Here is a 16,239-nt window from a genome sequence, read left to right as displayed (position 1 = left end):
ACAAAAACTTTTAAAAAAAAAGGTATTTGTTTAAAAAAAATCACACTACTTTCCAGTCCCACAAAAATTGTAATGTTTCTTACGCGTGACTTTTATTGTTCCCGAGCAGCAGTAGCCAGTGACACGCTGAAACCAATGCACGCCGTGTTTGAGCTCCTTTAAGAAGCGGAAAAATTGCAACGTGTGAAGAATTTGCTTGAACCTTCTTTTAAAAAACACCAGAAAATGTCATTCTAAATACTATAATTATTTTCCTTCTTGCATAGAAGAAAGAATATAATAATAATTAAAAAAAAACAGTTGACAAATTTGAGTTTTTTTTGAATCAATTTTTTTCTTCAATTAAGATCTCTCAAATCATTTTTAAATTGTAAATAAGGTTAAATTATTTTATTAGTTTTTTTTATCAGTAAAAGGAAATTTTATTAGGTACGGTAGACTCGTAAAACTCGTAAACTCGTAAAACTCGTAAAAAACGTAAAACTCGATATGAATTATGTGAAATGGATAAAACGCACTTGTTTCATTTGCAAGGGTATCTTGAAGATAAAGCGAGTTCTTCGCATGTAACACGAGATTTTTCTCAAACGGAGCCCGGGACATTGATACAGGTCTCACTATTGGCGACTTACCATTTACATCGTAGTAAAACGAATTCCGTACTTAGCATCATTGAAAGCGGAATTCACACCTTACCAGTGTAAATCTTGCCTTGCTAGTGAGAGCGAATAATACTTCGTATTTTAGCTTCCTTTTTTTTCGACAAAAATGTTTAAGTTATTTAAGTAAAATGATTCCTAGGAACGCTGATTTAGATAAAACTAGTGATGATGGGAAGATTTTTTTTCTTTTACAACTAAAGAAAGAGTTGGTGCATTGTAGCAGTATTTTATGTTGTTCCCAAAGTATTTTTTTTTCCTACTACGGTAGGGGAAAAGGGGGCACATGCGATCATAGTTCGGTTTTACTAGGATAACGTGAAGCAAAAAAGCTTGAAAAATTTTCAAGTAATGGCAGTACCAGCCCAATTTCTGTACGTTTATTATAAGTGTTAAAAGAGATGTAAAGATTTATAACTATTATTTTGCTGCAATCAGTTTGTAAATTTATTGTTAATTATTTCATAATTGTTAATAATTTATTCTATTGTTTTTTATTTTTTTAATTTCTAAAAAGTTGGCCAACTAGTGGTATATAATATTTGCAAGGAACATAACTACAAAATATTTTTCTTTAACTAAAAACTGAAGTTTAGAATAATTTTAATGTTCATCATCACATTCTGTATGAAGCTTAAATGCAATATATAACAAGAATAAACTTTATATAATAAAAGGTTATTTTTTATTCTTTAGTCTTATAAAAAAAATTCTTGTCGATCCAGTGATAAGAACATGCATTGAAACTTTAAAATTTGACTGTGAGCAGAGTTATATGATTCGGAAAAAAATATTTTTTTACTGACAGTTACTGTATAATTCAAACTGACACTGTATAGGTTACAAACCCTTGAATGTAATTGGTGTACACGTATATGCTTTCATGGTAAGGAATTTTTCGTTGAAATATGACGCTCGTCCTATGTTTTTTAATCGTGTTCACATACAGTGGCGGATACAAGGAGGAGGTCATGGGGGTCATGATCCCCTCTCCCCAAAAAAACCCGGAACAATATTTGAATGTTTGCTCGAAAAAATATAAAAACAGATCGAAACCGTAAGAAATGGCAAATTTGGGGCATTTCATGAAGGGGTGGATACAAGGACGGGGGGTATCATGGGGGTCGTGACCCCCCTCCCCCATTCCGACCTGTTAAAATACTTTGTAATCTGTTATAAGGTTCAGTGCATTTGAGTAGTGAAAATGACTGCTTGAAAAAATAAAAAAGAAAGAAAAGCCTGACCAAAATCATAATAAACAGTGAATAACTTTCGAATCTTTGTTTTTTTTGGGGGGGAGGGGGTATTAACTGTTACTTTTCTATTTATTATATATGTATATAACATTTATTATGTATGTAAATACATATATATGTGTTAGCTGACCCAGCCACGCGTTGCTGTGGCGAAGTAGTTGAATTAAAATAATCTTTTACTCATTATTTTAATAGAATCAAATTAATATTTTTAATAGAGCTTAAAATAGTATAGCCGATTTTAAAACATATGAGATTGATAATGGGCGCGATTCAATGTAAAATCGATTCATAAATGTTCCTGGAAAATAATGGGCAGCTGATGTGGCCAATTTCTGCCAGTAACATGTCTTGCCAAAACCAAAAACGTTTTCCGATAAAATTCATTAACCTTTCCAAAATCTTCCCGTTTGAAGCTAGTTGTGTTTCTGGAACTTAATTGTAAATTTCGGTAGGTAGAAAAAAAAAGCTTCTCACCTTTCTGATTTATTAAGGAACTTCCATAAGCAGTAATGCAAACATAGCCAAAGCTTATCCAGAATTGCAAGCAAGTATCGATGATTTTTACTTAGTAACGTTTCCCGATTTTTTTTACAGTGCAGGCTTAAGCAAGTACTTATTGAATTCAGTAAGTACTAATTAAATTTTCTATGACAAAAGCATTATACTTTCGCTTAGTAAATTTTAACGTTGTTTAAACAAATTGCAAAACAAATATTCACTTTGTTTTGGATGCACAGTTTTGTTTTGGATGGAGTTTTGTTCCCAATGTTTTTTCTTTAATTATGCTCGAGTATGATGAATGTTGTATTATTCCTTGTTTACGTGACTTCCGCATTTTTTTGACTTTATTCAACACTGCAAAAACAATTAAGAAACGCCCTGAAAAAAATGGACAGCGAATAGGCCCAATTTCTGCCAGTAACATATCTTTCAAAAAATAGGAACGTTTTCCACTCAAAGTCAGAAACCTTCCTAAAATTATCCTGAAATCTTTCTGAAGAATTCCGAAACCTCTCGGATTCGAAACAATCATTTCACTGAAACCTTCAGAGATAACCGAAGTAACATAAAGTAACTAACGTACATTTTTCGACTCACCAAGAAAGTACCAAAATAAAAATCGCAACCATAGCCACTGCTAAGAAGGACTTCAAGCATGCACAAATAATTCTACTTGTTTGTTACTCTTGTAAAGTTACGGATTCCAGACACTCACTTGCTCCCATTGGGAGTTACGTCCATCTGTACTGGCCATGACGAAGATATTGAAGTCAATTCACATCACTAAAATTCATTACCCTTTCTGAAAATTATCCTGGAATCTTTTTGATGAATTCAGCCGTCTAACTGGCTAAAAACCAGTCGTGCCTCTGGACCCCCCCCCCCTCCCACCTTCAGAGAAAACTTAATTAATAGTTTAACACAAAAGCTTGACACCTTTCTACTTTTTCACGAAAGCTCTAAAAGTATTACAGCAAGCATGACGAAGGCAAGACAGAATTGCAAGCAAGTACTATGAGACTTACTCGCCAGCGACGCCTGCAAAGTTACCGAATCCAGAAGCTCATTCACTCTCATTCGGTGCTTAGACACTATAGATAGAGCTTACGCTATTTGAAGCCGATACACTCTTTAAATATACTCAGTTATTCTTTAAACTGGGAGATAAAAATATTTTTCATGACAGTGAGATGTCTGCAACGTTTTGACGCAGATATTTGATTTTCAAAAGACGTTGAGAACCTATGAAATCCCGACTCATTCTACGGAAATAATGAGTGACATTTCGTATTTTTTTACAGTTCATGTAAAATAGCGTGGAACATTGGTAAATAGTTTTATTTCTGAGAGTCGGCCGAACACAGTTTTTTTACACAATGTAAAAAAAAAGTTTTTGGTGGTAGAAGTGCTCTTCGAAGAAAATATATTCGGTAAAATATACCCGTTGGTCGTTTTCGAGATTTTGTTTCGTACTTCAAGATGCTGGACAAAAGTGTATCTTTCGTATATTGGGGAAACTACTTTATGCCAGATAGCTTCGTTGCTGCTTATATAACTTACTCATCTCTCATCGCGTTATTTCATTCCGTATTCCGTACATTAAATGCGACCAAATTAGGACCTTTAATAAAGTATTGGCAAAAGTACTTCATGGATTTCGTGGAACTGCAAAATCAGACATTAATATGAGCCTCATACGTTTTTAAAAGCAGTGGTGAGTATGGAAGTACCCGCCGCTTTTCAATTTCAACCTAATTTGCAGAATTTGACATTTACACTGATAAGTGTGGCCACTATTCTCATCGTCTCTACGGCGATACAACTGCTATCGATATCCGAACATAGTATCATTTGTACATTTTAATTACCTTAAGAATAAAATTTTTGAGGATGAATCAACTTACAGCGCCATCTATTAAGAATTTATGGAACTAAACAGTTAAAAAACACTATTAATGCGTAATAAACAATTTATTTGTAATTAAAAATTACAAAAACCATCCTATCTTTTAAGTTGGACCAAATTACAGATAGGTATGAAATTTGATAAAAATCGGTTCAGTAGTTTCGGAGTTTACCCCGAACAAACATCGCGATTGCAGCGCTTACAAGGGCTATAAGTGAGTACACGGTTTGCTCCCGACTTCCCGGTTTTACCCCACTTTCCCCTACGTAAGACTATATTCTTGAGCATGACCCCCCACCTCCCTAAAATGAAATCCTGTATCCACCCCTGTGCCCCATAGAGGGGCACATGTGAATAATGGAAGACATTTTTTTAAAAATTCCATAAATTAAAAAAAATATAAATATTTTTTAATCTGAAAAATTTCCATGGCACAAAAAAATTACTATTCAATCATGGAGACCCTTTTACTGTGAAAAATTGATAATATTTTCTGAGAAATTAAGAAATGAAAAGTTTGTTCACATGTGCCCCCTTTTCCCATATGAAATTTTTAAAGCAGAAATTAGCAAATGGAAGGAGCGAATCCAATCATTGGTTTAGCAAAAGCTGGGGCAAAGCAGCTAAGTCATGTCGCTCAACAACAACGAATGGTGAAAAAGTATTGCCTGAAACTGGTGAAAGAAACGTGATTTCTTCCAATGCTTTGCTTTAAAATCTATCACATGACTTGGGATCTTTGTTTTACGAATGAAAGACAATATTCCTCCTTCTATTTTATCTCCTCCCAATCATTAAAGTATACCTTTATTTAGGAAAGTGCAATTATATAGTTAAGGAATGGTTTGTTGCTGTTTGATGCGTGCTTACAAGTATCTAAAATAATAGTTTAAGTTTATCAAAAAATCGTATGCATGACCATTTTTACAGCAAAAAATTTTGACTTACGTGAGGGGTCTTGTAAGCATACCTTGCTTAAGCCAAGATCACTGTATTGCTTGTTTTAAAACGAGAGTAAACTATAGAAACATTTGTTTCATTCTTATTACACGTATTGCTGCGCCACTAGAATTTTCAAAATTAAATTAAAGTCTAAAAAATATCGAACAGAATGTAAGACTTACAGCAGATCTCATGATTGAAAAACTAAAATGCTTTAGATTTTTGCTATTTGAAGAACATAAATAAATTCCTTTTTATTTAAGCACAGAAGAAAAAGTAATTACTTTTTGTATCGCATTAAAAGATAAAAGAAGCGCTGCCTCCGGAAATCTTGTCTAAGGTTTCACTCATTGTTTACGCTTGTAAGTAATATCAAAGTTACTAATTAAATGTTCCAACCTGGAGATGTTTGGCTTTGCAAGTACAGAGTTGTTCATTTTTGGCTTGAGGCATAAATCATACCGGGAAGATTATGATAGTGTACTTTTTCCAGGAGTTTTTTTGTTGTACAAATTTAAAACTAAATATCCTTTAAAACACGGTACTAAACTTATGTCATCCCTAAATCAATAAAATTGAAATGAAAGTCAACTAAAACAGTCAAATCAACAAAACTTAAAAAACAAAACAAAATATAAGGAAGTTCATTTTTACGTTCTGCTTGAAACTTTATTGGATTTAATATGGTTTTAAATGGGAAAAATCATGGAGTATAAAAAGAAAATATTCATGCAAAAATACTTTGAAATTAAATGGCAATTGCTCTATTTTTCTGCTAAGCGTGATTTTAAATACATATTTTATTTTTCGGAATCGGAAGTACATATTAATAGAATTTGGAAATCAGAAATCATAGACAATTTTTATGAAGTGAAAAATGTTGTATTTCCTTAAATCTAATGCAAGGAAAAAAATCTTGAAATTTAATTTAAATCAACTAATTACTATCCTAAAGATAAGGAAGTCTCAATCTTTTTAACCGACTTCAAAAAGGAGGCGGTTATCAGTTCATAATGTATGTAGTGAAAGGTTGCTGTCAATGAACCAGTTCTATGACTGGACCTCGAAGATATTTCCCGTACCAGAGTTAGTGCTGACGCGTAATCAGTCTTAGTACCTTCCTTTGTCTGAAAACAGTCTACTGCGGTGTCGTCAAGTAGCTAAACTATTTCATCATCTTGTTAATCGGTCACAAAAGATTTCTACCACTATCTTACTAATTATTAAGATTTTTATTTAGTTATAACATGATTTAAATATCACTGATCAAATAAACGTGAACTTGACTTAAAATAGTGCCTTTTCAAGTACAATTCCACAGACTTCATGCTTCGTCATGATTCGTCACAGCAGTAACACCTGTAAGAATATTCAAAATGACCCAGTTGCTATCATTGGACCGCAAGGTGTTTTCACGGATGGACCACTTGACAAAGTAGTTCATTTATAGAAAACCTCAAATATTGATGTAACTTCAGCTCAATTACCTTTGAAAATTGCTCAATTGTTTTAAAATATATATGATAATGAAAAACCTAATCTCAGTAATTCATGAAAACAGTAAATCTCAGTAAAATCTCAGTAATTCAAGTCAATATTTTTATAAAATTGATTAAAACTTTAAAACATAATAATACAGTTTCAAATACTTTTGCTGTTCCAACAAAATGCAAAAAATAGTAAAATATGGCCAGTGGACAAGTGAGAGCATATAACTTGCTACATTAGCTTACAGAAATGGTGGTATGAACCGTAATGAAGTCTGCCGACAATATAGAGTCTTGAAAGCACTTTTAAACAGTTGGATGGAAGATACAAACCGGTTTGTTGTTACCTTAGTCACCAATTAAAAATTTGGGAGGTAAGCCCTCCGAAATAGGAATATGATTAGTGAATCATATTTTTAAACTATAGAAGATGTTTTTGAAATTTCTTCCGAAAAATTGGGGGAATTGGCCTTTTAAGAGGCTGAGAAAAATAACATGTCCCACATATTTAATGACAAAAAGTGTTACTACTATATTCTCTGGTAGTTTGAGACTTAAAATTAGCTAAGAATAGTGTTGCAAAGGTTGGGAAAATATCAAGTGATGAACGAGGTGTGATGACAACAGCTGCGTGTTGTGTGAGTGCTGGTGTTTTTTTTTATGTTCTTCTTATCCGAAAATAAAACATTTTAGAAAATAAATCTATTTTTCTTTAACTTATTGTTGTTTTAAGTGTTTATTGATCACCTGTTATAAATACTTCTAAGTTACGCATTGATTTTTTAATTTGAGAATGTGGTCAATCGAAGGAAGCTTGATGGTCTCTCCATAGCAACCAGTAGCCATGAATGGACCACATACTAACATATTCATTTTTAATTTTCATACTTTATTGTGTATGTTTATCATGAAAATGAATATTATTATTAAAAGAGCTATACACTGAGAAATTATTCCTATAATTAACGTAAAATTTGAGTTGAATTTTCTAAAAAATCGAAAACTGTTATGTGGTTTATTGACGGCACTCTTCCCATATGCTTGTTTGTTTGTTCACTCATAGCATCTCACCTAGCCAATTCCGTGCAATTTCTTTACTCACGGTCCCACTAGATGGTACTGACGTTTAAGCGTAAGTGCCATCTAGTGGGGCCATGCTATAATGTCCAGAAAGAGTAGCACGCTACTTTTGACGGAGTTTATATTAGTAAATGTGGGATTTATAATTCGGTTCCGCGTTAGTGTTATTCCACCGCATATTGTGAAAAATTTATGAAACAGCTTTAAAAGAACTTTATGGACTCACTTATGTTTCAGTTGCGGTGCATACAAATAGTTGATAACAGAGCCAAAGCAAGAAGACATGAGATTTTCATCACGAGTAACTTTTACTGCTGTGAAATATAAATTACATTCGAACCCACTAATTAGAATATCGTTAAAAAGAATATCCCGCTTAATATAATACATTTTCAAGTGCCAAACCAATGTAATAGGTTATTTGAATCCCGGTCAATGAAATATTCCGCTTATTAGAATTTTCGTGGCAAAATGGCTATCCCACTAAGCGGGTTCGACTGTAGTTGAGAAAACCTTTTAGGTACATTGATAAGTTGTATAAAGTATTGGGCATTTACATGACGCTTCGTGATGGTAACATCATGCTATTTTCGCAATACACTTACACTAAAAAAGAGTAAAACAAAATAGTTTTAAATTAAAAAAAAAATTGAACCGACTTCAAAACTAAAACTAGAAATTGCTCTAAAAAATGAAAAATAGTTTTATTCTTTGAACACCATCGATACTAATTTTAAACATTTATTCTGAAGTCGGCGTCAAAAACAATATATAAAATCATACTTAACCAAAATTTAATTACAAATGTAAATTGTAATGGACCCATGTTCTTCAATAGAATTCGCATACATGACATTGATAAAAGCCTATTTGTATAGCGGTAAATGTTTCGTTCTGAATTTTGATTGGTCTTTATGAAAAATGCAAACGAAAAATGGTTATTAATCGTTTTTCTCTTCGTTTTACCCCGACTTCAAAATATATGTTTAAAAGTAGTATCGATAGTGTTCAAAGAATAAAATTATTTTTTACTTTTTGGAGCAATTTCTAGTTTAAGTTTTGAAGTCGGTTCTATTTTTTATTTAAAATTATTTTTTAAGAAAATTATTTCTTATTAGTGTACAGTTGACAAAAAAATCCTTGTAATTATTAAATATTTCGATATCTGTCTAGTTTGGAAACTATACAAAAACATATGAGAACAAAGAATAATTTTTTTATTTTTTTTACACATTAAAAGTTTTTTGTTATCATTATATAAAACTTCCTGCATATTGATGACTTTTAGAAAAAAATATTTTTTGAACTTACCAATAACTTCAAAGTGACTCAAATTTATTTGGTTAGATTCAATCACACCATTCAAAATTCGAGGAATGAACTTCAATGTATAAATATTGATTTCAAAATACACATCACAATCTTACTTGGAATTTGATTACTCGTCCTTCTGAACGATGATATTTTATAAAATATTAAAGATTTATACAAATTTCTAAAACTTAAATTACTCCTAAAGCGATAAAGAAATTTTATTTCTTGAGAGTAGTTCTAATTATATTAGTTCAAAATGGAGGAGAAGTAGAGTGCTGCACGTATCTTGAAATGTTTGTTCTCACATAAAAGATAAAATACGAAAACTTTTCTAAATTTTACACTTCGAGGAAAAAAAAACCGCTACTTGCTGTTTTGTGCAGAATAAACTAGTTTTACTACTCTGATACAACCGACTTAGTCACTAATAAGTCATTAGCAAAGCAAGACATTTTTTATTTCGAAAAAAAAGTAAAGTTTCATCATTGTAGAAAAATGAGATTACAATGAAAATGAATTGTAACTGCTTAAGAAATGCTGCAAACAATTTTTCAAAAAATCATTTACCGTAAAACGCATTGAACTCTCTTCGGCTAGAAATGTAGGTTAACTACTCAAATACAAATCGTAAATATTAGCGTCTAGTGGTGGAATGGGGTAAAGTGGTCAGAATCGTATATCAAATAAAATGTATTTGAAATAAATGGAAGAATGAGGGTATTTTTTGCTTTAGATTCGAACAATTAGGAAATTTAGTTTTGAACTGCAAATTTTAACTCGGGCAGTACTTTATTTTGTGAAAAAAAGTCTTTGTTCACTTATGGAACATTTTAAAACCTGAACGCTTCTCGTAACTTCTTTGTAAAGTTTTGTTCTTTAGAATTTTTATCTAATTGATTGTGCAAGCAGCTTGTCGGATGCCTCAAAAACACGTCTGCCCAAAAAGCTAAGCTGGATCTAATTTATATAGTACTAGTGGTTCCTTTCACGGCTTTGCCCGTAGTAGAAATTTAAAAGGTCATTTGGTTCGCCTGTATATTTACATACATTAGATGATAAATTTCTCGCCAATATGCTTTGTTAATTTGCTCGTCCATGTCATTGTAATTTGCTCGTCCAAGTTGTGGTAATTTACTCCTCCATGCTATGGTAATTTGCTCGGTTCAGAGAAATCAAATCCAGCAATGGTGTTAAAAATAAATCATAAAAAGGGAATAAAACCAAATTTTCGAAAAATTGCTTCAAGGTGCTCACCCTGTGCTACGAACTAATTGTGTGCCAAATTTCATAAAAATTGCCCAAACGGTTCAGGCGCTATGCACCTAACAGAGATCCAGAGACATAGACTTTCAAAATTAGTATTCATAAAGATTTCTGAACTACTTAAGTAAGGTGGGGTAAAATGGTCCTAGATTCGTCTTAACGTATATCTTTCATCTAAAATCATTTAATTATTATTTCTGTTGCAGTTATCAGTTAAATATCAGTTTTACTAAACAATTACTTTTTTTAAGCTTAACTGCCTGAACTATATATATATATATATATATATATATATATATATATATATATATATATATATATATATATATATATATATATATATATCAATTGAATTAGTTCAAGATTTGAATCCTATAGTATAGTATATGGAAAAGTCTTAGCATTTCTTCTGATACCACAGCTCTAAATTTATTCTAGTAGAATACATTTATACTCCGATAAATTTCGCTAAAAAGAGGATATTAGAACAAGAAGTATTTCGCATACATTGAATAATTAGATAAAAATTAACCATTTTTCATTTTGTTATTTACTAAAGTAATTTTTTTACTCCCCCCCTTAAAGGACTCTCTTTGGGTGTAATGTTTTCTTACTATGTAATTTAGATAGTTTATAGATTATTCAGAAGCTTTCTGCAAAACATTCCTAAGAAATAAAACATTAGAAATTATCACACCATCCCTGATGAATTGATAAAATCCAGGAGTGAAAAGTCATTAAAATTCTTGATGAACCAGCTTTTGATCGAAATTGGCCGTCAAAAATTTGCAATTTATTTAAATAAAGGTAATTTTCTCAAAAGACTTAGGTGTGTTGAGCATAAAAAAAAGATTATTTATGATGGTTTTACATCTATTTTTTTTAAAACTTCGACCAATTTATACTCCACAACAGTTTAATAACACATACACACTAGCACTTCATTAGAAAAATAATTAATTTTTTTTCGCTTTGTCTTACATTAAAACTTTTCCGCTTTTTTTCTGGAGGGACAGAGTTTACTGGGGAAAAAACTGACATATTTACTGCCAAAAAAAAGTTTCAAAGTAAGTTTTATTATAAATGCTTTATTTTTCTTTATGTATTGCAATTCCAAAAACTAGTTTAAAATCTTTTTCGTTTTTGAAAAAGGTAAGTGAAATATTCTTAATTATTTCATTTAACCCTATAAGTCTTCTCTTTGGTAAGTTTGCAATTAATAATGAAGAAAATGACAATGTATTGAATAAGAACAAAATGTCATTAAACTGTGTTCTTTTGAAACATAAATTGTACTTTGGGGGGCTGTTGGGTTAAGACAAAAAGGTTTGCAACTTCCTTTTCGCTTTTACAAAGGTGCCCCTAAACATTTACTTTACATGGCTCGAGGTGTCTGAAATGACTTGTGTAACAAAACCGTTATCATTCCCCTTCTGTCGCCGAGACTATTTCCTATTCCGGAAAGTTTGAAAAAAAAAAAAAAAGAATTGAGTGATAGTTAATGGTTCTAAATATAAAAATATGGTGACATCTGGAACAGAAACAAATATCCAGATGAATAAGGACATTGATTGAAAATTTTGGTTTTAGTAACAATTGTTTGGATTACAATGATATTGACAGAAAATTAATCACCGAAATAAAAATAGAAGAAATGCGAGACTTCATCGATTTCGGAAGCAATGAAAAATAAACAGAAGATGATGGCATTGATTGATTCCCTTAAAACTTGTTCTGATGATATTCCTACTCAAACTTGGAAAAAAAACTGCAGTTTGCAAATCTATGCAAATGCTTAAAATTCTACTGAGGAACTATATTTTTCCGAAGAAAAATGACAAGAAAAGATTCATTTTATAGTAAAAACGTGTTACGCTAATTACAAAACATTATAGTTCAGAAATTTGATTAATTTAAGCGAAGTATAATTGAGTAATTTAATATGCATGTATTATTGTATTGTATATGCTATTTAATATGCTCATAGTAAAATATTTCTTTTTTTTCCTGATACTAAAATTTAGTTAGAAAGTAAAATCTATAATTTTTAAAGCCTATTATTTTTCCACGTGACTTATTAATACCAAAAAATATAGAGACAAAATTTAAACAGGTTAATAATTTTACTTAGATCTTCAATAGCAGGATGAGAGCAGTTCAAACCAACAGACACTTCTAGACACTAGACAAAAATCAAAGGTTCAGTGACAGCTTGCGATTTACTCAAGCAGGGAAGAATATTTACAATATTAGATTTAATTTTGTGGCAATTGATTCAAATCACATACATAAGTTTTTATCTGGCCTTGAGGTATGATTTTTGATATTGGGGAACGCACCAGACTACGAACGACGATAGGTGGATCCAAAAACTCCATATTCAGTTATGTGACATTTTCATCATTCTTCCAATTAAGCCAATCATTCATTAAGCTGTACGACGAAGAAGGTATTCACGCCCATATTATGACATATTTTGCTGCTGTCCAATATACAGTCACGTCAACATTGTAATAGCCAAAGTGGAATTGACTGCCATCTCAATCATATTTCTTGGAGGAGTTTTATGACGTGCGGTTCAAAGTGTATAAAACAGACTTTGACTTCTACTTTTTATTTGATTTGTGTCGGTATTTGGCATCTTGGTTGAAGCATCGGACTACTAAAGACGAGATTGATTGATCATATTCAACCGCTTTGAGACTCGTTCCGTTTCCGTCACTGATGCACGGTATAAAATTACGATCTTTCTTTAGCTAATTAAAAGGCTTAATTAAAACGTTTAGAATTATTTTTAAAACGATTTTGCAAGAAGGATTTTGCTCCATCTTTTCTGAACTTCAACTCCTCATATTATCTAACTTTTTATTGGGTAAAAGTCTATGAAAACCACCTCAGATTTGTTTATTTTTTTTCACGCTTAACTTAAAGATGCGCATGCATTTGAGAGCTTAGGTACATAGCGCAGTATGATCCATTTTACGATGAACTAAATATAGACACCATTTTAAATATATGTTTAGCAGAAAGCCGTTTACCAATTTCAACTGGAAAAACCGAAATAAGGAACAGAAGAGGAAGAAATAAAAGAAAACAGTATGGATTTTTAATAAATGGGGAAATAAATACTTTCAGAAATCGTGTATGCGCAAATTTTTTTCTACTTTCACATTGCGAGTGAAATTCGCAGAACATGCAGTCAGAGGGTTTCCAAAAGTTAAAAAATGATTTTTTCTATGGACAGAGAAAAGAAAATGATTCATTTTATTTTAATATAAAGAATCTTGTTACAAAATAAATAAACTTCAATTCCGGAGCACACATGGTCTCTGAGCTATTTGAGTTGACTATATGGCATTCAATTAGATTAAATCCCAGAGTGGTTTGTCTAGTCAACTGAATAGTTTTGATTACGCTTTCTTTCTTTCACGGGGGGACCGAAGGGATACATGGGGAAAAATAAACTGCAGTTTTTTTATGATTCCAGCGACCTGAAAAAAGCAATTAGCATTCTATACATCTTACTTTAGAACAGCAACTGACAAATATTTCAGGTTCGGGAACAATTCTCGCAAAGTCTCTTTTTTATATATATTTTTTGCTTTAACTATTATACTAGTGCATGCAAAATTTTGCAAATGTCTCTGGCTACATTAGAAATTTATATTAAATTTTAAACGATTTTAGTTATTCGTTACAAGAGACATTACATGCTTCAGCTCGAAATAAAAATACTTATTATTGAAAAAAAATATCTATACTAATTCGTTCATATTTATGTTATAAATGTTTGACGTTTAATTAAACATTTAATATTAATATTTTAACTAAACGTTTAAGCGTCCATTATACAGGGTGTTCCATTTTAACTTTTAAGGCCTTTATTTTCGCTACCGTAGTCCTAGACGTATACTTCCAATTGCAAAAATATTCAAAACCAGATGCAGAGTTAAGATATTGAAAGTTTGAAGTTAAAATATAAAGAAGGAAAAAAATACAAAATTTAACTTTTCACACGGGCTCTAGGTCCCCTAATTTATATTTATGGAAGTAACCTCCGTTGAAAAACAATTCCAAAACAAAGAGTCAGAAATTAGTACGACCAATATTCACAGAGACATGAAACGCAGCATTTTGTGACTGACACCACTTTTCACTCGCCGTCAATAACACCTTTTGGGGAAAATATAGCGGTTAAAAAGTTTAAAATTGTAAGTTTGTAAAGTGTGGATTTTTTAAATTGCTCGAGCTTTTGTTGTGTGTTTTGGAGTATCAAAGCATAACATTTACATTTATTTTTGAACAACAATGAAAAATATAAATGCTTTGTTTTTCTTACTTTGACGTCCTGTCATTCTTCTGAAAGGGCGAGAAGTTCTAATCTCATCTTCTGTATGGTCCCTTAAAACTTTAAACTGGAATATATCCTTGAGTTTTGGTCGCACAAATGTCCAGTTTTTTGTGCCAGTAATAGCTTTCAATTGAACTTATTTCTCTAAATATTAGTTAGAGGACCTAGGGCCCGTATAAAAAGTAAAATTTTCTATTTTTTGACACATTTTTATTTTCTCTTCAAACTTTCAATATCTTAACTCTGCATCTGATTTTAAACGTTTTTGCAGTTGGAAGTATAAATTTAGGACTAACGGTTGCAAAAATAAAGGTCTTGCAGGTTAAAACGGAACACCCTGTATATGTTTAATGAAACTGATAATAACTGATTTTGTTTCAACTTAAATATATGCAGAGTTTGTCTCAAAAGTAATGAGCCTTTTTTTTTTGTCACGCGCCTGTACCATGCACACCTGCACGACTAGTTAGAAGTGGTAGGGGAACTTAAAGCTTTCCAGCAACAACAGATTCAGTTTCCTACGAGCTATAGGAGCGGTGGGGCGTCATTTTTTATGAAAATCCGCGCAGAGCCTAGTCGTTATGTTCAAGATGAAGAGAACTTTGGAGCAACGATATGCAATAATATTTTGCGTCTTACTCCAAAAGACGGTAAAGGAAACGCTTGATTTGTTCACTCAGGCCTTCAAGGATGATTGCTTGTCGTACTGGCTGGTCAAAAAATCGTACAAGCAGTTCAAGGAAGGGCAGGAAGAAGTGGCTGATGCATCCAGTTTTTTGCGTTCATCAACACCGTGAACAGACAATAATATTACTCGTGTGGGATATTTTCTGAGCAAAGACCGCCAACTGAGTGTTCGTCTGATGTCAGAACAATTAACATTGCTGAAAACAGCTCTTTATCACTTTGTTTTAGATAACTTGTGGAAAAAGTCTTCTTCGACCTCCTTAGTTTCTACTCCTGTCTGATTCGGATCGATGTTGTAACGGTGCCACAGCCCCCTATAGTGTCAGCAGATTTCTTTCCAAAAGTGAAAAGGGAATGAAAGGATCATCTGAAGATCCTGGGCAATATTTAAAACACCATGACGAGGTGTCTTAACAGCACTCCCAAAAGCAAGTTCCAGAGAGTCTACGATGCATGGAAAACACGTTGGAAATCTTGTATAGATGCAGGAGGAGACTATTTTAAAGAGCATCAAGTAGCATTGCATACTTGACCAAGAAATATATTTTTGTTTTTTGAAGAAAAAAAATCTCGTTACTTTTTGGACAAACCCTGTGAGCCGAAATTTTTTTTAAAAAAATTATTCGCTTTTGAATCCTTTTTACAGTGTATTTAGTAACGACAATTGAAGTATTTTAATTCACAAATAACAAACATGTTGTTATGAATAACAAAAGTATTTTGAAATTGATTTACAAAATTTTGAGTAAGGTGGTAATCAGTTAGTTTTATCGTGAATGAAAATATGACA

The sequence above is a fragment of the Uloborus diversus genome, chromosome 6 (assembly GCF_026930045.1).
Source record: "Uloborus diversus isolate 005 chromosome 6, Udiv.v.3.1, whole genome shotgun sequence".
In the NCBI taxonomy this organism is placed as follows: Eukaryota; Metazoa; Arthropoda; class Arachnida; order Araneae; family Uloboridae; genus Uloborus; species Uloborus diversus.
Note: the sequence above shows the minus strand (reverse complement) of the source record.